The sequence below is a fragment of the Vanacampus margaritifer genome, chromosome 2 (assembly GCF_051991255.1).
Source record: "Vanacampus margaritifer isolate UIUO_Vmar chromosome 2, RoL_Vmar_1.0, whole genome shotgun sequence".
NCBI lineage: Eukaryota > Metazoa > Chordata > Actinopteri > Syngnathiformes > Syngnathidae > Vanacampus > Vanacampus margaritifer.
Genome location: NC_135433.1, coordinates 32,928,142 through 32,949,907, shown reverse-complemented (window position 1 = coordinate 32,949,907; position 21,766 = coordinate 32,928,142). Strand labels below are relative to the sequence as shown.

At 38.0% G+C, this 21,766-nt stretch overlaps 1 pseudogene across 1 annotated transcript; it reads right to left on the bottom strand.

The window, feature by feature from the left end:
- Positions 1 to 920: 920 nt before the first annotated feature.
- Positions 921 to 21,435, bottom strand: LOC144042947 (polyamine-transporting ATPase 13A3-like; annotated as a pseudogene). The gene is made up of 31 exons (XR_013291022.1): positions 21,044 to 21,435; positions 20,466 to 20,529; positions 19,396 to 19,569; positions 19,051 to 19,227; positions 18,265 to 18,335; positions 18,072 to 18,155; positions 17,909 to 17,978; positions 17,694 to 17,828; positions 17,489 to 17,561; positions 17,212 to 17,343; positions 15,549 to 15,716; positions 15,311 to 15,468; positions 15,050 to 15,238; positions 14,724 to 14,785; positions 12,616 to 12,763; positions 12,409 to 12,486; positions 12,183 to 12,333; positions 11,866 to 11,986; positions 9,566 to 9,690; positions 9,331 to 9,488; positions 9,005 to 9,127; positions 8,848 to 8,925; positions 8,724 to 8,766; positions 7,828 to 7,937; positions 7,622 to 7,718; positions 7,442 to 7,514; positions 6,284 to 6,455; positions 3,974 to 4,182; positions 3,726 to 3,814; positions 3,100 to 3,180; positions 921 to 1,350 (listed from the first exon to the last, which is right to left on the bottom strand). The product of XR_013291022.1 is annotated as a polyamine-transporting ATPase 13A3-like (transcript).
- Between the last annotated feature and the right edge of the window lie 331 nt (positions 21,436 to 21,766).

Genomic DNA, 21,766 nt, shown 5'->3' with positions numbered 1-21,766 from the left:
CAAATAAATACGAAAAATAAAGTTGAACACAACTGCTGCTGAAACAAAACGCAGATAAACATGTAAAAGTAAATAAATACGTTCTACTTAAGTTCTAATACTACAACCACAACAAACAAAAAGCAAATAAACAACTAAATAAACATGTAGAATAAATAAGTACATACACAACTACATTTGCTGTGCTGCTGCTACTACTACTACTACTCAAAAGTACAAATTACTACTGCAAAACCAATTTTAAAAAGCCAATTACCTGTACTACCTGTCCACCTCTGGCGTTGCCGTACTCCTTGTTTTTTGTATAAAAAATTTTTTAACTGCCATAGTGCAAAGGCAATGGAAGTTTCCCAGGGCAGTGGCGTGTGAAGTGCTGTAGTTTCCCCGGTGATGATGCCCCTTGAGGCATTTCATCTATTCATAATTCAGAAGATGGTGTTGAATGGCACTCTAGTTGAGGAAATGAATCCGTTTTTATTTTAAAAAATTCAGTTTTGATCTTTTACTACCTACACATTTTACAAATGAAGGCTTAAAAGTATATAGATAAGATAAACCAATGAGAAGAGCTGATGTTAGGTCAAAATCATACCAACTTTGCTGTACTGAGAGGCCGATGCAAAAAAGCTGGAAAGGCAGGCTGTTGAGGATCTGAAACCAAACTGAGAAGGGCATATCAGACTGGTTGGGGGGGTTCTTCTGCTCCAGACTCGTCCGCGCAGGGTACGAACTCGCGTAACACCCAAGCAAACCAGTTGAAAAATGAGGTGCAGTACTTAAATATCGCTTACCAGGAACCCGAGTTGCGTCATTTGACCAGAACCACATGAAATGTATAAACTGGTAGTGCCAGTTATTAGTCCCACAGCACATTAATGTGTCATCATTTGTGCCACAGGAAATTAGCCAAGTTCACATAATTGGTCTCAAAAGCATTTATTTACTAGTACTACAAATAATGTATCTTTAGATACTGTATACAGTAGCGATGTCGTAGTGACAGCGACAGTCAAACAAAGTCCCGGTAAAATATGTCTTAGGTCCTTTTTTACGTCACACAATTTGTTTATTGATTGGGAGTAATATTGCTTCCTGTTTGAGATCATATTTGAAATTCCATCATGAAAGGAAATCTCAAGATGCATTTTTCCGAAACAGTACGTGTTTGTGTCAAAGGGGGACAGAGGTGTGCATGTGAGTGCTGGCATAGGTGATAGTGGAGGGTGCGGGAGGCCAGTCAGCCTCATCCTTCAGCTTCAGAGCCAAACACTTGTATTTAGTCTTTGGGGGACAGTTTTTGCAACAGAGGATCCAGGAGGGGAAGGCCCAGCCCCAGCAGCTATTCACAGTCTGAGATCAGGGTCACCATGGAGGCAGAACACAAAAAGTTTGTCAGTCAGACTTACACTCGCAAACAGCAAAAGAACCTTTTCAGGACCATTTAAAGCAGGGGTGTCCAAAGTTTTCTTCCGAGGGCCGCACACAGAAAATGGATGCAAGAGCCACTTTGTATTTTATTTAAATTTATCAAGCACACCAAAATCTGTTTGTTTGAAAACTGCTACCTGAACAGCTTTCTATAAGAATTTGTTTGATTTCAGGGTAGTTACCCACCAGAAAATATCAGCTCCGGCAGCTGAATCCCATCTCTACACTCAGAATCAAAAGAGGAGCAATCTGTCATAAGATTACCATTTTATAGTTCATTTGCATATTTAGAATTTAGAATTTATTAGTAGCAGATGTAATTTTTAGTATAAGCCGCGGGTCGCTTAAAAATGGCCTCCCGGGCCATAGTTTGGACACCACTTCTTTAAAGTCTAGTGGGACACTTTCGAGTTCTACCTATTTCTTCTTAAAAGGCAAACAAAACATGGAAACCTGTCACGTGTGATATCACATCAAATCTAACAAGTTAAAAAAAAAAAAAAATCTTCAAAAAACCTACGCTTTATACATGTTTGCACAAGAAACGTGTGTGGGGGGGGGGATTATTGGTAGGCAGATGATAATCTGCAAGGTTAATTATCCTGATTGCCTGTGTCTGTAAAATAAGAGCCCCATTTGTAATTGATTTGTATGTGCGTCCCTTCACACAATAATTATTATATGGAAAAGGGGAATAACAGAACAATTGTAAAGAATTCGTATGGTTTTGGATCATTTTGACTTAGCGTGATTTACATGTGGCTTATTTTAATTAATTAATATATTATTCCTAACGTGATATGGGACCTTTGGTCTGAAAGTATCCAAATGATCAAAATTCTGTTTTATTTGTATTTAAGGATAATTTATAAGTAAAGCCGCTTGTACTGTGCTCAGTTATATCATTCCCAGAACAAAGCAGAGTGGCATCATCAGCAAAAAAGTACACACGTGAGTAAAACTCTGATACATCATTACAGATGTGAAAATGGATAATATTGTATTGAATAGGGGTGTTAGAAAAATCGATTCTGCAATATATCGCAATATTACATCGCACTATTCTCGAATCGATTCGATATGCGGCCGAATCGATTTTTAAACATCATTTTTTCATGGGAATATTCAACAAAACGTCTTACTTAGGGTTAGGATTCACACATTAAGCATTGAAGAATGTTATATTAATGGAACATTAAGCCTTAATATTTGATTTCAGTGCTGTTCAAACATGAAACAGACTGCAACCTGAATTTTCAGATAAATACATTTTCATCCAAATCTTACAGTGTAGTGAGTATTTTCTAAATCTGAGTTGAAAAAAAATCACAACAATCAATTTATAGATTTTCGTATCGGGATTAATCAGTATTGAATCGAATCGTGACCTATGAATCGTGATACGAATCGAAAGGTACTAGGCAATTCACACCGCTAGTATTGAATAATATTTAAATTGAATAATTTAAACAGTTCTTCCTTTTTTTTGTAAATGTAGTGTCAATGGTACAGTATAATAGTGATAATGTAAGAGTCATATGAAAGGCACACAGTAGATGTCCTTACAAGTGTTAGAAAATTTAGAGAGTTAAATTAAGCCCAATATCTTTTTGTGTGGAGTGTATATCACGAGATGGATTATGATGAAGGCAGATGGGAGCATGAACGTACCTCCAGTATGAAAGACACAACAGCATGCACTAAAACAATGATAAGGAGAGTAACGCGCCATTCGTAGGGAACATCTGCAATCTGAGGGAAGGAAACGCACATATTTTTGTTCAACGACATTTATCTGTTCGATAGTACAGAGCTATCAGACATGACATGGGGTGGAAAAAACAATTTGTGTGTAAAAAAAAGTCTTGTTACTACGTCATGCAGTACCCATTTTTCTTTTTAAATATATATTTCTAATACATTTTCTTGAAAACTTCTTGGGTGGTGGCAAGTTTACTTGGGTGACCCGCCCAAGTATTAACCTGGTGTGGGAAACGCATCGCAGATCATCCCCAGCCTGAAATAAAATGCAATCATGCAGTACTACATCTCTCTGCATTGTCTTTCTCTTCTCATCTTACTTTACCATACAAAAGAAGGTGCGCTTTATTTGCTTAACGGTACGCATGCTACTTTGTGGCCAATAATTAGCATTTTGTCAAGTCATCTTTGTGCTCCCTTTATGTCTATATTGCGGCCTCAATTAAAACAGATTATCCCCATGTTATGCCTGGGACTTATTACAATAATCACCTCATTAATAAATAAATAAATAAATAAATAAATAAAAAGTTCACCTGAAACACGTCGTCTATAGCAGGAATGGGAAGAAGCAAGACGAACAAGAAAAAAGCATATTGAGTAAAGACAGACAACATAAACGCCCCTGAAAATTAAAACAGAAGTTTAAAAAAAAGGGTTAATGAAGCAATAATGTCATTATAAAGGTTATAAAAAATCGGAATTATTCATTTAAAATTATTTACACGGAAATATAGTTGTAAATCCACATATCTGATTCAGGAAATATTTCCGTTTGTCTTACAGTTTGTATAGGATGGTTGTCTGAAAGGTTTTCCCTTGGAGAAGATGATCGCTACAGTCAAGTACTGAAAGGCAGAAACGTAGAAGATGGAGGTGTTTTCAAAGTTCCGCACGTCAGCATACAGGTAATTCGCGCCGTACAAGTCACCAGCTGCTGGAGTTACAGTGACGTTGAACAGGTCGTTCGCGTCATTTTTAACGGGATGGTGACTGTGGAGAGACAGAGTTTGTCAACACGCGTGTATTTCAATTACATCAAAATGAGAAAAGAAGATACGTTTTCATGATAGCTTTTTTTTCTTCTTCTGCAGGGGTCACACTGTAACTACACTGTCCTTCCATGGCGTTCAGCACAAAGGTTCCATTTGCCAGTATGATGGTGAGAAAACAAACCATGTGCTTGTTCGGGCACCATTTTAAGAACCTTTTGTACCAAGCCTTGATGTCGTAGGCAGCGGTTCGGTCACCAGGATTGCTTGTTCCCCTTCTTCGATGCCATTGGTTTGCTTGATCACTTGGTGAGTGGTACAGTGTCCATGTTGAAAGCCAGCTTGATGTTTAGGCAGCTAGGGGTCAACCACCGGGTCAAGTCTGGCCAGGATTAAAGAGCAGCTGCTGAGGGCACAGTTTTCAAGTGTTTCTCCATCTGAGTCAGTAGATGGGTAACCGCAGGTGGCGCTATGGAAATTAACTCATTCACTGCCATTGACGACTATAGACGTCAAAAATTCATGTGAACTCTTTCTATTCGTATAACTTTTTTTTTCATTTCATTTTATATGAAAACCTAGGGGAAAAAATTGTTATTGTACCTTTATAACAGATATAAAACTTGTGATTAATCGTGAGTCAACTATTGAAGTCATGCCATTAATTTTGATTACACATTTTAATCGTCTGACGCCCTTCATTTTGAATATTTTTTTTTTAATTAGGGGCGTCAGGCGATTACAATTTTTAGTTGTAATTAATCACATGACTTCACTAGTTAACTAACGATTAATCACAAATTTTATATCTGTTCTGAATGTACAATAAAAAATTCTAGGTTTTCATACTTTTGTTAGCAAAAGTGGAAAAAAATGTTAAACTAATAGAAATAGTTCAAATGAATTTCTGACGTCTATAGCCGTCGATGGCAGTGAATGAGTCAAGTATCCGCCGGCCTCCATGCATGGGGAGGCCAAGGCAGGGATGGAGTTGGCGTGCAGCTTTGTGTTTGGTGGTTTATACAAAATGACTACAGCGGTGCCTTCAATGTTGGTTGCTGCCCATTCAATTGTGCAATGATGCAATCGGGTTCCAGCTAGCAGATGTCTTCACAAATGTGGCTATTCCATGGATGCTGATGTTGATGCAAGCAACCAGGTTGGAAAGGTCGTTGTACTAGAGTGCTGAATTGTCTTACTAGTGAGGACAAAGGCCAAACTACTATGTATATGGTCCCAAAGTTGGATATCAAGGATTATGATAAATACATTACTTACTTATACTTTTTAATATTATTAAATTAATAGTTTTTGCCTAAAGAGGTTCTACAACCAGAGATTGGAAGTAACTAACAAAGTACGAATACTTTGTTAGTTCTCATGAGTAGTTTTTTTCAGTACTTTGTATTCATTTTCTAGACTACTTTTTACTTACATTACATTTTAACATGAATATCTGTACTTTTTACTAGATACATTTTCAAAACAAGGTCGTTACTTTAGTTTTTAAATGGATGAAAATGATGAAAGTACTTGACCTGGAAGAAAAAGCAGCAGCCAATGTCTCCTGGATCCGGCCAATCATATGAAGCTTTACACACAGCTACAACCCAGCTGGTGATTGGCTCCACGACACGCGATCACATGACGTGCAATTGACTAGATTAGAACAACCCATAAATATGAGGGCAATGCGTGCTTGATAGCAAGTCAGAGGAGTCAGTTGGCCGACGCATCCCCATTTTTGCTCCGTTAACTAATATCTTTCAAATTGTCGTAGGAGAAACATACGGTAAAAAATATTTTTACTTTTACTCATCAAGTACATTTCAGAGCCTGTGCTTTTGTACATGAGTAAATATTTGAGTGAGTACTTTCTTTTTTTTTACTCAAGTAATTGTACTTTTACTCAAGTACTTTTCCCATCTCAAGCATAACAACAAAATGTATGCAATGCACATGTCAAGTAGGTAAATCCAGGGTTGACAAAGAATATAGAGGATAGAATTACACATAATAGAATTTATATTATTGCCTTAGTGGCATTGAACACGCTGAGACAAAATATATACACAGCAAGTCGTTCATCGTGCGTTACTCACATTGACTTGGGCGGCTCATACCAACTCTGTCGTTGTACTAAGAAGAAAGCCACAAGCTGGAAAATGAGGCAGTTGAAGATCTGAGATATAAGTGAGTAAAGCACCGAGCAGGAAATTAGGCTGGTTTCAGGGGTTTTCTGCCCCAGCTTCTCCCACGCCGGGTTCAGGCTCACTACACAGCAAAACAAAGCAGTTGAAAAATCATGTATATTGCTGACCAGTAGCTTGAGTGTGAAATGCACAAAATGTTTAAGGTGCCCTTAACATCATAATCATCATAATCACCCCTCCCCCATTGTTTTATGCAGAACATACATCATTTCGAGAATCTGTTTGTTGATGGGATGCAATAAACAATAAATGGCAAAAGGCTAGCAAAATGCTTACATTTGAATTCAGCGCCGTTATGACGTGAACCATGACTCTTTATTCAACTTTGTAGTTGCTACATACGCACTCAACTCCAGACAAATAACTGACAGCAACATTGCACAGCATCTACCAGTATGTTTTCTCGAGGGGCATCATTTATTTACATAATTAACTCATTCACTGCCATTGATGCCTAATTTTTAATAATATTTTGCTGTTGTTTTTAAATCGTGAGTTAACGAGTCAAGTCACGCGATTAATTACAATTAATTTTAATCAACTGACGCGCCTAATTTTTAATCATCTTTTCTTCTTCTTCTTGTTTTTTTTTTAAGATTATAAAAAAGATTCTTAAAAATTAGGGGCGTCAGGTGATTAGAATTTGTATTCGTAATTAATCGCATGGCTTTAATAGTTAACTCACGATTAATCACAAATTTTATATCTGTTCTAAATGTACAATAAAAAATTATAGGTTTTCATACTCTTGTTAACAAAAGTGCAAAACAATGTTAGTTAAAATGAATTTTTGACGTCTATAGCCGTCAATGGCAGTGTATGAGTTAATTTGTATTATAATAATGAGAAACCCGAACCATTCAAAATCAGTTAATTAATTTGTTTTTCTGTAATTATGTAAAATAGAGTAATAAAATGGGCATTCTGCTCAGTTGCAGCCCAAATTATTTTGCCAATCTGAGGAAAGGATATCAAAGATTACATAAAATATAAAAATAAAATGATAACAGGTGCCCTTAATGATATGATGGAACACATGTTACTCACTTGAAAAGACAACAAAGAAAGTGATGCCAATGTCGATAAATAGGAACTGATAGAATCCGAAGTTTGTGAGAACCTAAAAAGGGCACATTTCTCATCAGACACATGGCATTCACATCTGCATATATCAGTGTGTGTTTTTAATGCCATTGGAAATAAAAACAAATGAGACAGAATAGTTACCGAGTAGAGCAGAGTCGTGCTGCAGAACAAGATGATGACAAAGAGGGCCATGTATTTGAACACACAGAAAGATGTAACAAGTGCAGCACGGCCTTCCCTGAAGGGGAAATAACTCAAATTGTGAAGATGTTAAAATGAAGATATGCATATGAATATGTATACACATAAAAGTCATCTTAACAGCCCCATTTGGTAATTTGTACTACCTGATGAGGTTAGGAATGCAAGAGATGTTTGGAATGGTGGAGGTGAAGGGAGAAGCCGCTGAGGCCTCCAGCTCAGAGAGAGAGATTCCACTGTGAGCTTTCTTCAAGGCCTGAAAACGAAACTTTATTAGCCTAACAGTGGAAAATCACCAATTTGATCGTGAATAACTCATATCAGCACACAGCACCGTTTTCTTCAATGCTAATCTAAACTATACAAAAAAAGCATAAATGCAAAACAAATTATTTCTCTATAACAAATCTCTATAATCAATGAAGTAACTAATGAATTAACTCATTTACTGCCATTGACTGCTACAGATGTCAAAAATTCATTTGAACTATTTCTATTAGTTTAAAATGTTTTCCAATTTTGTTAACAAGCGTATTAAAACCTAGAATTTTTTATTGTACATTTAGAACAGATATAAAATTTGTGATTAATCGTGAGTTAACTAATGAAGTCATGCAATTAATTACGATTAAAAAAAATAATCGCCCGATGCCCCAAATTTTTAACAATCCTTTCGTTTAAAAATAAATAAATAAATAAAAGATGATTAAAAATTAGGGGCGTTAAGCGATAAAAAAATTTTTAATCGTAATTAATCGCATGATTACAATAGTTAATTCACGATTAATCACAAATTTTATATCTGTTCTAAATGTACAATTAAAAAAATATAGGTTTTCATACTCTTGTTAACAAAAGTAGAAAAAAATGTTAAACTAATAGAAATAGTTCAAATTAATTTTTGACGTCTATAGTCGTCAATGGCAGTGAACGAGTTGTTAAGTATATATGCCATTTTGATTCAAATTCAGAGATTGATTGAAATATAGAGATGGAAATTATTTTATGTAAATTTGATAGTAAAAATTCCTTTGTCACTCACCCCACAGTCATTAGCACCATCCCCGCACATCCCAACAATGTAACTGTAAAGTTAAAAACAGAAACAATAATATACGGAATGAAAATAGATTTACTAATTTATAAACAATAAAAATCAAGCTGACTCAATGTTCTGCAGGGCTTGAACCAGCTGAGTCTTCTGCTCTGGAGACATACGGGCAAACAGTTGCTCTCAGCAGAATCTGCAGAGACAAAGTATAACATCCAGTCAAGGTTACACCAGAACATCGAAAACTAAACAAGCCAAATGCACCGTAATACCTTCTGAATCAGTTGTGGGAAGTGCTCAGAGATGACAGCGAAGGATTGGCCACTCACAGCCAAGTGATAGCCTGTGTCCTCGGCACCGTGCAACCCCTCACCATCAAAGCTGATGTCAGATATCTGAATGGACCAAGCAGCAGGACATCCCGCAGAATTATGATCTAAATGTGTCGTTTCAAACAATTATTTGAAACCAAATGAATCATGTTATGCTTTTGAATGCAATAAATCCAGTGCACCGCAATATTTAACTTATAAATGAGGCTGGAGAGAGGGGCCATTTTGTGATTTCAGATTGTCACAGTTCTTAGTGCCCGTCTTACATGATTGTTCTTCAGAACAGGGTTCTCAGAGTAGCGCCACACGATACTAGCAGGGTTTTGATCATTTGGTAGCACAGCATCTGCAATAAGAACTTTCTCATGGGCTTGGACCATCCCACAGTCTCGAGCCACAGATATCGCTGTCAACATGTTGTCACCTAACGGCACACAAATGTGATGGCAAATAAGAGCGGAGCATAGGTGAACTTCAAACGCTTGCAACATGTGTGTTTACCTGTAACCATCAAAGTTCGAATGTTGGCTTGTCGCAAGTCAAGCAACACGCCAGCAGTCTGCTCTTTGATTTTATTCTGCATGATGATCAAACCAAGGAAGTCCATGTCGGTCTCTATCTGCTCCCTGTTGAGGTGAAAAGGGTGAAAAGCAAGTCATTCGACCACCACCCTAAAAATGTTAATAATTGCTTACTTATATTAACAGTTTAAACCATCACTATGTCACAAACTCTGATCCCAAAATGGTTTAACATCATTTCAAACTCATTTTTCAATACAGGTTTAATTTTAATTTTGTATATACGGTGAAGACCCTCCATAACATCCACTACCAACCCAGGTTAAATTTAGCTTCTCCCTGAGACACAAACTTTGTCAAGATGCATCAAAATCATAATTTCCTACATATTTTCCGACTTGGGAAGGGCTTTGCCAGCATCTTATATCATCTTAGGGTGTTTAGGGTGAGTACAAAAAAAAAACAGGAATAGGTTTAGCACTCCTGCTAATCCTTCTTCCCAATTACATTTATGTTTATTTAACTTCATATACGGCCCATCACATGATTTGGGGACTTGTCATAAACATCTGTTGCACTTGCTCAGAGGGTACGTGCAAGGTTAGACCTTAGTACAATTATTGAATTATTTATTATTTTCTTCTATTTTGTAGTGTTAGAGGGGTCGGCACAAATGAAAAGCTTTTGCTTCTGCCTACACCCTTTCGGTTGTATATTTACGTATGGAATTGGTTTGTTTGTTTGTTTGTTTGTTTTGACCATGATGAATTTTTTATTTGCCAATAAACCGAATACAATTTCAATTCATTAATTTTCATTCATACATCTCCCAAATCAATATCTATAAATGGACAAACATATGTTTGTTGTAGCTCATTAAACTTCGCAAACAGCTTTGTGTTTGACTAGAGGGGACAACGAAATTATATATACTTACGTTTATGCAATCTTAACCTCCTGTGTGCAACACTGCTTTAACTGCAAACATTGTGTACAAAAGAAGCCATGCGGTATTGGCCGGCTCTGGAATTCAGCTACCAGTTATTTAATTTAAAAAATTGATGAAGTGAAAATCCATATTCAAATGTTTTATCTCTCAGCATCATATAGCCTACATAACACCTCTTGGCTCATTTCACTTTAATTAACGTCAAAGTTAATGGCAATTATGGTCATGAATAGTTCCAAGAAATCTAGAATGTTTGGAGAGGAAAAAATAGTCTTCAAGCTCGGAGAAAAGTTCAGCGCTTCAAGGACAAGAATTTTTCAAATAAATAAATAACATCTTTGTGCTCTGGGGTGGGATGTTCCTGCTATTGTGCCAAAGTAGAATTGGTGGAGGAACAAACAACTGGCTGCTGTTAATTTTGTGTCAAGAGAGTTTGGACTCTAGTTGTTTGAGTTAAGTCATTGAGTAATTTATCATTCCAATATTATATAATCCAGCATCATTTATAATAAATAATGGGAGAAAAAAAACTAATTAAACAAAAAAAACAAAGGAATTACCATGACATTTTGTAATTAAGGACAATTTGGCAGTGTAATTTGAAAACCTTGCATTTAAATCATTCTAACTAGGCTAGGTTATATTACATAATAATCCTTAACTCATTCACTGCCATTGACGGCTATAGACGTCAAAAATTCATTTGAACTATTTCTATTAGTTCAACATTTGTTTCCACTTCTGTTGACAGTATGAAAACCTAGAAAAAAATTAATTGTACATTTAATTTGTGATTAATCGTGAGTTAACTATTGAAGTCATGCAATTAAATACAATTAAAAAATGTAATCGCCTGACGCGATAAAAAAAAAGAGAAAAGATTAAAAATTAGGGGCGGCAGGTGATTACAACTTTTAATTGTAATTAATCGCATGACTTCACTAGTTAACTCACAATTAATCATACATTTTATATTTGTTCTAAATTTACAATAAAAAAAAGTTCTAGGTTTTCATACTCTTGTTACCAAAGGAGAAAAAAATGTTAAACTAATAGAAATAGTTCAAATGAATTTTTGACGTCTATAGCCGTCAATGGCAGTGAATGAGTTAATGTTGGGAATGTTAACATTTGTTGAGTTCAACAAATAACAGTGTTTGGCTTAAGTAGATAAACAAAAGGTTAGGTGTTGTTTAGGTATAGCAACATTCTGTTCATGTGACAATCAGAATTATAGAAGTCATTGAAACACTTTTATAACGAAAAAAAGTGTTCTGTGCGGGATGTTTCTGTAATCATGTATTAAATTCCGTGTGTGAATGAATGCAAACCTGCTGAGGTTCTGCACTTCTGGCAAGGCAAGTTCAGCCTCCATTTGATGATGTGCCAGGGCGATAACCCTGAACCCCTGCCGGGTGTAAGATTCCAGAGTTTCTTTGAAACTCTGTGGGACTGTGGAGACAAACACAAGCACAGCAGGCCTGTCTGTCATTTGTAAACTCAACGTATTAATTGTTCTAATGACAATTACAATACACCGCTTGCACATTCCCCTGACAAGGAAAGCACCACTGTCACCTACTGTAGTCGATGTAGACTTTATTCGAGAAGAGAAAAATTGAAAAAAATATATAATCATGTTCCTGACCTGTGTGCGGTTTGCAAAGATTAGCCACAGTCTCTGGTGCTCCTTTCAAGAAGCTGTCCAAATGTTTTTGTCCCAGCTGCCGGACCACCACACTCATCCTCTGCAGCGCCGAGGAGAACGGGAACTGGCGCACAATGCCAAACTCACCGGACTGAAAGTTGCATGTGTTATTTGTTCTCCACAAATTTCCATTCAAAAAGAGGGATATAGGTTAACACTGGATTACCTGCTGCGGAAGTCGCACAACATTGGAAACGTTGAGATTGTAAAGTGCAACCTGTTCTTCTGTCGGCTCATCGAGAATCTGAAACAAATAGGCCTGATGTAGCTTCTCAAAATAAATCCTATTCTTGCATAATGCACCCACTGCAACAACAACTGAGTCTCCATGGCATGATTGAATGGGCCTACGTGAACAATCAGTGTTCCTTACCGAACCCGTGGCAGTGAACACCTTGAGGTCCAGAGGGTCGCCAAAGAGTTTGCCCTCTATGGTGGCCAGCGAGTGGCAAGTAGCCATGCAGGCAACAAAACAAGTCTTGACCAAACTAGTTGCAACCTCAGTGTCTGGAGGTGAAAAACTGTGGAGGATAGGCAGACTATGACTGCTGTGCTTACAGGCACAAAAACAGCAAGGGTCTCAATTTTATGATACATTTAATCAAGGTGATTTTAAGTATAAGATGAATACAATTAAAAACACAAAATGTATAAAAACAATTCTTGATTGATGTTTTTCTTCTATATTTTGTAATTGTCCAGTAAGACTTATTTCAGTCAGATTGCAATGAATAATCACAATGTCGTCTCTAGAGAACTACGAAAAAAGTGATTGGGAACTCACAATCATTAACCTGGCTAATAGCCAGATTGATAATTATGATTCACTCAAGGGAGTTCTCCACAATATCAATCTGAGACTGCTCCACGGTGATTTGCTCGGGAACATTCTGTACAATACGATGCGGCATTGTGCACATTTGTTTTAACCAATCACGGCCACGGATGAAAATGTCGTCTTCATTCTCGTATTAGGAGGGGGGGGGAAAGAACAAACATCTTTACCAGCTAAAAATGCACGAAGCGCCTCTCGCTGTTCAACATTCAACAAGGAAACGGTGAGTAATTCTGCAAGAACAGAATTAATTGCAGCGTCCATTCGTCCACGTTAGGTTTGTTTGTTTTGGTTTTTGATTGGTCCAAGATCAGTGGAAATCAATCTCTGGGGTTTGTGAACTCACAAATACCGTGAGAATTCAGCTTGCAGAGCAAAGTTACACAATCATGTGGTGAAAGGACAGTCTACACTCTAAAAACTGTTGGGTCAAAAATAACCCAATTATGGATTAAAAATGGATCAATCTACTTTATGGGTCAATTTGACCCAACTTTCGGAGTTGTTTTATAAAAAAAAAAGACCCAATTTTTTTACCCAAGTAAAGGATCTGACTAATATTTATGAGTTGTTTAACACAAAAAGACCCATTTCTTAACTCAGAGATGGATCAAATTGACCCTATGTAAAGGATTGGTCCATTTTTGACCCATAGTTGGGTTATTTTTGACCCAACTGTTTTTAGGTTCAAGCCAAGGTAGTTCACATACAGTGGTACCTCAGAGTTTGAACAATTCGTTCCTGCGAAGTGTTCAAAATCTGAATTGTTCATTCACCGAAACATTTTTCCCCATAGGAAATATCGTAAATGCAATTAATCCGTTCCCAAGCTCCAAAAACAGAAAATTCCTATTTATGTTTTTTTACATTCACAGTACATTACAGTATTTAACAATAAAAATACCTTACCTTACCTGTTGTGGTGTAATGGCATGTTAATGTTAATGCTAGCTTTAGTTCAGTGCTGAGTTTGTGTATTTTACATTGGGCATATTGTTAGACTACTATGCGGTCCTTGCGTGCGTTGTTTAACATCAGGCACGTTGTTGAACAGTTAAGAGGGGGTGGGGTCTCGTGCCAGTGTTTACAGAAGTTGTCACGGTAGTTGTCACGGTAGTTATAACGGCGCGATAATCTCGTTCCTAATTCCACTGTGGTTCGTAGCACTGTATGTTTTTCTTTGCTGCCACTGGCACTGTTGTCTTTCTTTGGGCGCATGGCAAAGAAAATTGGCATGGAAAAATCAAAAAGCACTCGCAAGTATGGAGCACCTCCGGGAGTATTCACCATCTGACTGGAAATGAGCAGTGCATCGTCTCAACTACCGCAACGTGAGCATTCAGCATTGCTAGGCTTCGCTCTGCTTCACTCGGCTACCCGTTTTCAAGGTATGTTCGGCTTAGCTTGCTTTGCTTGGGTGTTCAAACTCCGAAAATGAGTTCAAACTACGAGGCATTTTTTACTCAAGATTTTTTGGTTGAAGTCCGAATTGTACGAGGTCCGAGACATTCAAACTCCGAGGTTCCACTGTATAAGAATGAGAGGGAATAAAGCATCGGTTGTCATAATCAGATTTCTTGTGATCCACTTTGTCAATCCTGTGAGGAAACAAAAATGTGAAGAGAAAACAGACCTTTGTTACTTACATGCCATCTTCAGCTCTCTGAATGCCCCACAAGTCCAAACCATCCTCAGTAAGCGTTCCAGTCTAAAGTAAATATGCAGACGCAACACTGTTGATGTCGACAACCATTAATTGGCCTCACAGACAAAGACAGGACTAAAAGAGTCAAAACAACTTCTTCATTCCTAAATCACATTTCTGTTTTTATAAAACTTGACTTTAACTTGTACAAATAAATACGTATACGTATGTTTAAAAGCGTGGCAAATATGCGTGATCCGATGCTTTATATTGCATGAAAGGCAAATGCCACAACGTAAGAATCAGAAAGCTGTGGAGGACGCCCACCTTGTCAAAGCAGACCAGGTTCAACTGACCACATATGTTGATCCTTTGCGGGCTGAGACAAAAGATGCCGACTCGCTTTAAGCGTCTCTGTGCGTGCCCAAGACCAGCAGCCAAGGCCACGGGTAAGATGGGCGGAACAGCCACAATAACGATGTTCAGAGTGTCGAAGATGATGCCTCGAACATGAACCTCAGATGGGATGGGATCAATAAATCAATAGGACACATCAACGGAATAACGGGTCTGTTTCAGACATGAGACCTCATTCAGGACATCGATGGTGATGGTGTAGATGAAGCCAATCATTGCCAACACCACCATAGCCAACAGGAAATGTGTGGCATCACGGTGCAGTTTGAAGTCGGTGGGTTTGGGGTAGAGGATGGAGCGCACAAGCTGGCCCTTTTCTGTACTAAAGCCTGTCGGATGATGATGACGCGCTTAGCAAGGCAAAACAACAGAAGAATGTACTGTAACGGAAAGTCCAGTCAGTCCTCACCAGTTCTGACTACGACCACCTTCACCGGCTCATCAGCACAGTAACGACTTTGGATCACATGTGAGCCACAGAAGAGGGTGTGTCGCTTGTGTTCCTCCGTATTGTAGATCTCGTTTGCCTCCTCGCCTGAATTTGGTAAACTGGTCTTAATAACAGGTACACTCTCCCCTGTAGGACCAGCACAGACAGATTTACTCACTAGGCTTTTAAAAAATATATATATATGGCAATTATAACGAGCGCTGGTAATTGGTGGATTCATGCAGGTCAACTGCACATGCCGTGGGTGGGGAAGAGGTACAAAATGAAAGAAAGACATTTTCGAGATTTTGTCATCAAATACTTAAAACTGCTACATAAAAAGGAGGGAACAAACCATCATGCAGCTATTGTGATTTTTTATTTTACTTCTACAACCACAGTTCAAACATTTCATCCCTCGCTTTATTAGTGTTTTTAAAATACTGGTAGATACTAGTTATCTTAGAGAGTGGCCTGGGCTGTTTAATGCTGTCAAAGTGTTAACTAATTAATTAATCACAAAAATTATTGCATTAATCATGTATTAAGGTAAATTAATCACACTATTAATTTTGACCGCAGATGATCATTTAGCTGACAGCGAATTGTTACGTTAAAAGTAGCACAGGTTGTGTTTGAGCAATAAACATAACTACATGCATGAATGTAAAGCATTTAATAAATGTTTGCGTATGACATTCAGAATATTTGTTCATGTCAAACTATCGGGGTCATTTTTTTTTTTCATTTCAAATTATGCAAGTAATTAACTGATTTGAAAAAGAGGATGCGAGTGTGCAGTGGATTAAAAATTTTTGAAGAGTACTCTTAACATTAAATGTCGAAAGAATGAACACAGGTGCTCTTTAAATTTGCCAAGCAAAACATTTTTATTAATTAAAGTTGCCTTTTAATTAAGCGATTAATTGTGATTAATCAAAATTCTAAGATGTGATTGATCTGATTAAAAACATTAATCATTTAACAGCTTTGATTCAAAGTTTTACATAGGATTCCCTATTCCAAAACCAGACTAAGTCAAATTTTCAATCTGTATCTCTTTTGTGTGATAGATGTGGCACTGCTGAAGGCTCACTTGCACATTATTTTGGTTTTGCCCTGTATTGGAAATATTTTGGTCTGAAATATTGAAATGGTTTTCCAAACCAATGTAAATTAATGGTTCAGCTTGATTGTAAACTGGCAGTATTTGGTTGTTCTGACTTGACTTCCCTTTCACCAAGAACAGGTTCTTAAGATCGGTATGGTTGTAGCCACGAAATTAATATTACTAAATTGGAAAAGTACGCAAGCCCCATGCTTCAAGAGATGGCTAAATGAAATGACACATGATGCAAGGATGGAGGAGATTCGTTTTGATCAAAAAAAAAATTTTGAGAGAATTTTGTAAAAGTGTGGAAACCCTTTTTGACACTACTCGACCACCAATTACTAACTACTTGATTAAATAGTGTTATCAGCTCTGCTGCTGTCCGTATATATATATTTTTTTACATGTTTTTCCGTCTGTGTGCAATTTTTTTAACATGATGACAATTGTCTTTGTTTTATTGTATGGGGGAAAAAAATCTTAAATATAAAATTTAAAAAAAGGGAGGGAACCAAAATGAGAAAGGTCAACCTGTCAACATGCTCTCATTCACTGTGCAGGTGCCACAAATGAGCGCGGCATCACATGGCATTATCATCCCATTGGCTGGAATTGTGATGACATCACCAGGCACGAGCGTGGTCGACATGACTTGCTCAAAGTCTATGATGAAGAGAAAAATGGAATTTAATATTATACAGAACAATACCCATAGCAGGAAATTAATAGAGTGCTGTGATATGCATAAGGATATATGGCGATTGATGTACATGAATATTTGTAAGTATGTGTATGACAAAAATCATGCCTTTTTTCCCTCGGTACACAGACACTCTCACCATGCTGTGTTCTACCACCATGTCATGCAGCCTCAGGTGTTGCTAGAATGAAACGAGACGGCTGATCAGCAAAGATCAGGCGCCGCACGCTGTTAAAATGTTCCAATTCAAAAGAAGCTAAACTTGAATGTACCGTGTCTGCTCGAAATGTTCCTTTGATCAGGCTCCACTCACCTTTCGAATGGTGTACAGGGATGCCGCGATTGCAAATAAAAACAGTAATGCCATGACCACGGCATAATCGTAGGAGTCTTGGGTGGACCACAGAATAAGAGCGAAGAGCTGGAAGACGTAAAAGGGACTCATAATCTTGAGGGAAGAGAAAACAAATGATTTAAAAAGAGGATTAAGAAACGATCCCAATGATGTTTTGCAAACAAAAAACGTACCTCTTTTACGAAGATTTTGAATAACGACGGCACGCTTACATCGATCTCATTCTTGCCGAAAAACAACGCTCTGTTCACAACGAACATTCCTAGTAAATGCATGCGATGTGTCCCATGAATCTAATCAAATGCTATAAAACAGTCTGAGGGGGAATTTTGGTACCTGTAGTGCTGCAGTGTTTTGGGGAGTCCAGAGCTGTGGTCCATGTGTATAGCTGCACAGCTAACCTTGATGTCTTCTAAGCCACTAAAATAATCCCACACACTTACAGTATTTATGATGACATTGTGTACACAACATTGAATGAACATCCAATAATTGATCAATTACAACCACATTGATCATGGACCCGTACTTAAATGGTTCAAAGATCTGTGTCCCTTCATTCCAGTAGTATTTGACGCTGTTGTGGGTGAAGTAGTGGACCTAAAAGAGAAGAGGGCCGTCAGTACAGGTGACTTAAAAATGACACTCAAACTGTAAAATGTTAAATGATAATTGTCTATGTTAACTCATTCACTGCCATTGAAAACAATAGACGTCAAAAATTCATTTGAACTATTTCTGCTAGTTTAATTTTTTTCCCTATTTTTGTTAACAAGAGAATGAAAGCCTAGAATTTTTTTTGTACATTTAGAACAGATATAAAATTTGTGATTAATCGTGAGTTAACTAGTGAAGTCATGCGATTAATTACGATTACAAATTTTAATCGCCCCTAATTTTTAATAATCTTTTCTTTAAAAAAAAAAGTTTTCTAAAAAAAAAAAATTAGGGGCGTCAAGCGATTACAATTTTTTATTGTAATAACATGACTGCAATAGTTAACTCAAGATTAATCAAAAATTTTAAATCTGTTCTAATACAATAAAAAAAATCTAGGTATTCATACTCTTGTTAACAAAAGTTGGAAAAATATAAAACTAATAGAAATAGTTCAAATGAATTTTTGACGTCTATAGCCGTCGATGGCAGAGAATGAGTTAAAATGACATTTATGACAAATATGTAATCTGGTTCCTATTCAGATTAAACCTGTTTTTCCCACTTCTAAACTTGTACCATATAGAATAATTTTGCTCAAATGATCTGATATTAGAAAAGCATACATTGTGAAAAAAAATTACTTGAAAACAAGTACCTTAAGAGGCTCTCTTTGTATGAGCTTCCAATTTTGCTCCTCATGTTCAGGGAGGTCTTGGCGGTCATCTCCATTCAGTGAGCGAATTGTAGACTGCTGGTTCATACTATCAAAGGGAGCCTTCCCTGGTGCCGTCATCACATGTACTTTGGCACAAATCCACTGTCTGAATTCATCCTGTGAATAAAAACAAAGTGACATACATTATTTTTGTTCTAATAACAGACAGCGCGAGTAAAGTGGATTAAGCAGGTGTGGGTAAGAACCCCCCCTGCCCCCTAACACATTTCTAGTTCCAGCTTTGTCTCTTGCAGGCACATTGTGAGTTATGGACAACAATCGTACCGTGGTCCTGAGCAGCAACATGTGTGCCTCCCTCAGTGAGGAGTGTGTGTAGGTCGCTTTGATCCCCCATTCAGGCAGCCAGTAAAGCAGCAACAGCAGCATCCCACCGGAGCAGACTCCTCCAACACCCACCAGGATCATTTTCCACAGGCAGGGCCGGTACCCCCACACCTCCTGCATGGACAGAATCCATTTGTAAAGCAAATAGAGGGATCGTGAGCAGTCATTTTCGACGTTTGGTGTCCCACAAGGATTCCTTTGAGGGCCACGCAACATTTACCTCACTACTATCATGTGAGGATTTTAACAAAGGAGCGGGGGCTGTGGGCCGGTGGGGTGCCTGGCGGGCCTGCCCGGGCGGTGTTGGGGTGGGGGGCGCTACTGGACTGGGCTTGCTCTCCATCCGGTGGCGCCTGCGGGACCCGGGGGTTGTGCCTTGGCGCTGCCGGAGCCTGAGGGGCCTTGTGGGGTTGTGCTTGCTCTGTCCTGGCCAGGGTCGACGGCTCCCTTTTTTGGTGGAGGTTTTCATGCATGCCAGATCCACCACACCAGCATCTACCGAAACTCAAACACAATCTGCTTCTTCCTCTGGTCGTTGAATCGGTGAAAGCTGATGTCTGTGGATCTCATTCTGCTTCATCTATCCTTCCTTCCTTTCCTCAGTCTCTCCTTTGGTCTCTTGAGGTCTCCCTAATTTGTTGGAATTTATATGCTTCTGGGGTTGGTGAAAGACTGGTTGGTAACCCGGTGGGTAGTAGGTGATGTCTGGTCAGTGCTGGATTTCACTTTCCTTTCTTTTTTTTGATCCTTTCTCGGATCTCCTGACAACCTCACGACTCTAGCTGGATTCTGAAGTATTCGGTTTAGGTGAACGGTATGGGATTTTTAATAGGTTTTAGGTGAATTAATGAGTGCACACTCACACGCACACACACAAAATAAAAAGAGAGCCATGATGATGACCGGTTGAATCGGTAAAATTACCGAATGAACAATACTGAGCTCTCTCAAAAAAGAAAAAACAAAAAAACAAAGGAACCGTTGCTAAATAAATAATAAGGGATCATTACCATCTCATCATCCAAGCCCTGATTGATGAGCTTCCCGTCGCTCTTCTTCATGTTGACAAAAGAACTATAAAACACAAAAGGGAGTTATTTAAATGACATGTTCTGCACATTTTCATCTCTTAAGAAAGTCAGGAGTTTCAATAAATGTCATTTTGATTGAATTATTCAACTATGATCTTGGTCTTTATTATTATTTATTTTTTGTATTGTGACTTCAGTTCATTTACTTTGGATGGTACAACTTGGCCCTGGAGGTTTTAAGACACCGACTTACCAAAACCAGGTGTAAAAAACAGACACACACACTTAATTAATTATACATAAAGGCATACAGCGGAGGAATATGCAAAATAAAGGAAATAGCGGATTAGCTATCGGTCAAGGGCATGATTTTCACTATGTTTACAGGGAACAAACCCAAAGTCCACAAATGTCATGTAGAAAATCAACAGTGCAGTAACACTAAATCAATCAACTATTAATAGACTGAAAAACAGAACACGCACATTTCAAGTCTGTAAACTCCTATGAAGTTGAATTCGAAAGAGCAATGACTTTCATCCCCATGCACGACTCACCGTTGTCTTCGCTCTTCTTCACTGTGATCACATCTGGAGCCCAAGTGGCCAAGTTTGCTGATGTTCTGTGTCCTATATTCGGCCCGCAGCTGTCCTGCACAAACATGACCTATACACACACGTCACAACCAGTCCATTCACAAGGGAATGGACAAAACAGGATGTGGAGACATTATAGTGTGTCCATAATTTGGGTCATCAACAGTCAGCCAATGGAAAATTGTTAAGATTACAGTATTGCTTCAATTGGTTTCACTTTTCTCACTGGAGAGGAAGGAATCCTCTAGTATTATTTGAATGAAAATATAATGTATGCAAATACACAAACAAAAAAACACTTTTTTTTTCTTTTCAAAATGTATTTAAAGTCACACAAAATAACTATCCTGATGCCCCCCACCCCCTCCCTCCCCACACACACACGCATAAAAATACATTGATAGAATATTCAGTTAACCTGTGGCAATAATGTTATTCAAGATGTGCAGCTGTATTGAATCATGGAGAACGTATTTTACTAGCCAAGGCTTGTGTGCAACAAGCTGGCATTCATCCACCTGCCCAGAAAAAAAATCAGTCTTTAGGCTTGGCAAATACTTTCTCTGTGAATCGACATTCCTGTACTTGTTAATTTTAGTCATTGTAATGTGTTTTGCTCAAGGAAGAGATGCAATTAGATGACAATTGGCGGGAAGCGGGACGTATTCGGGTTGTCCGAGGGGG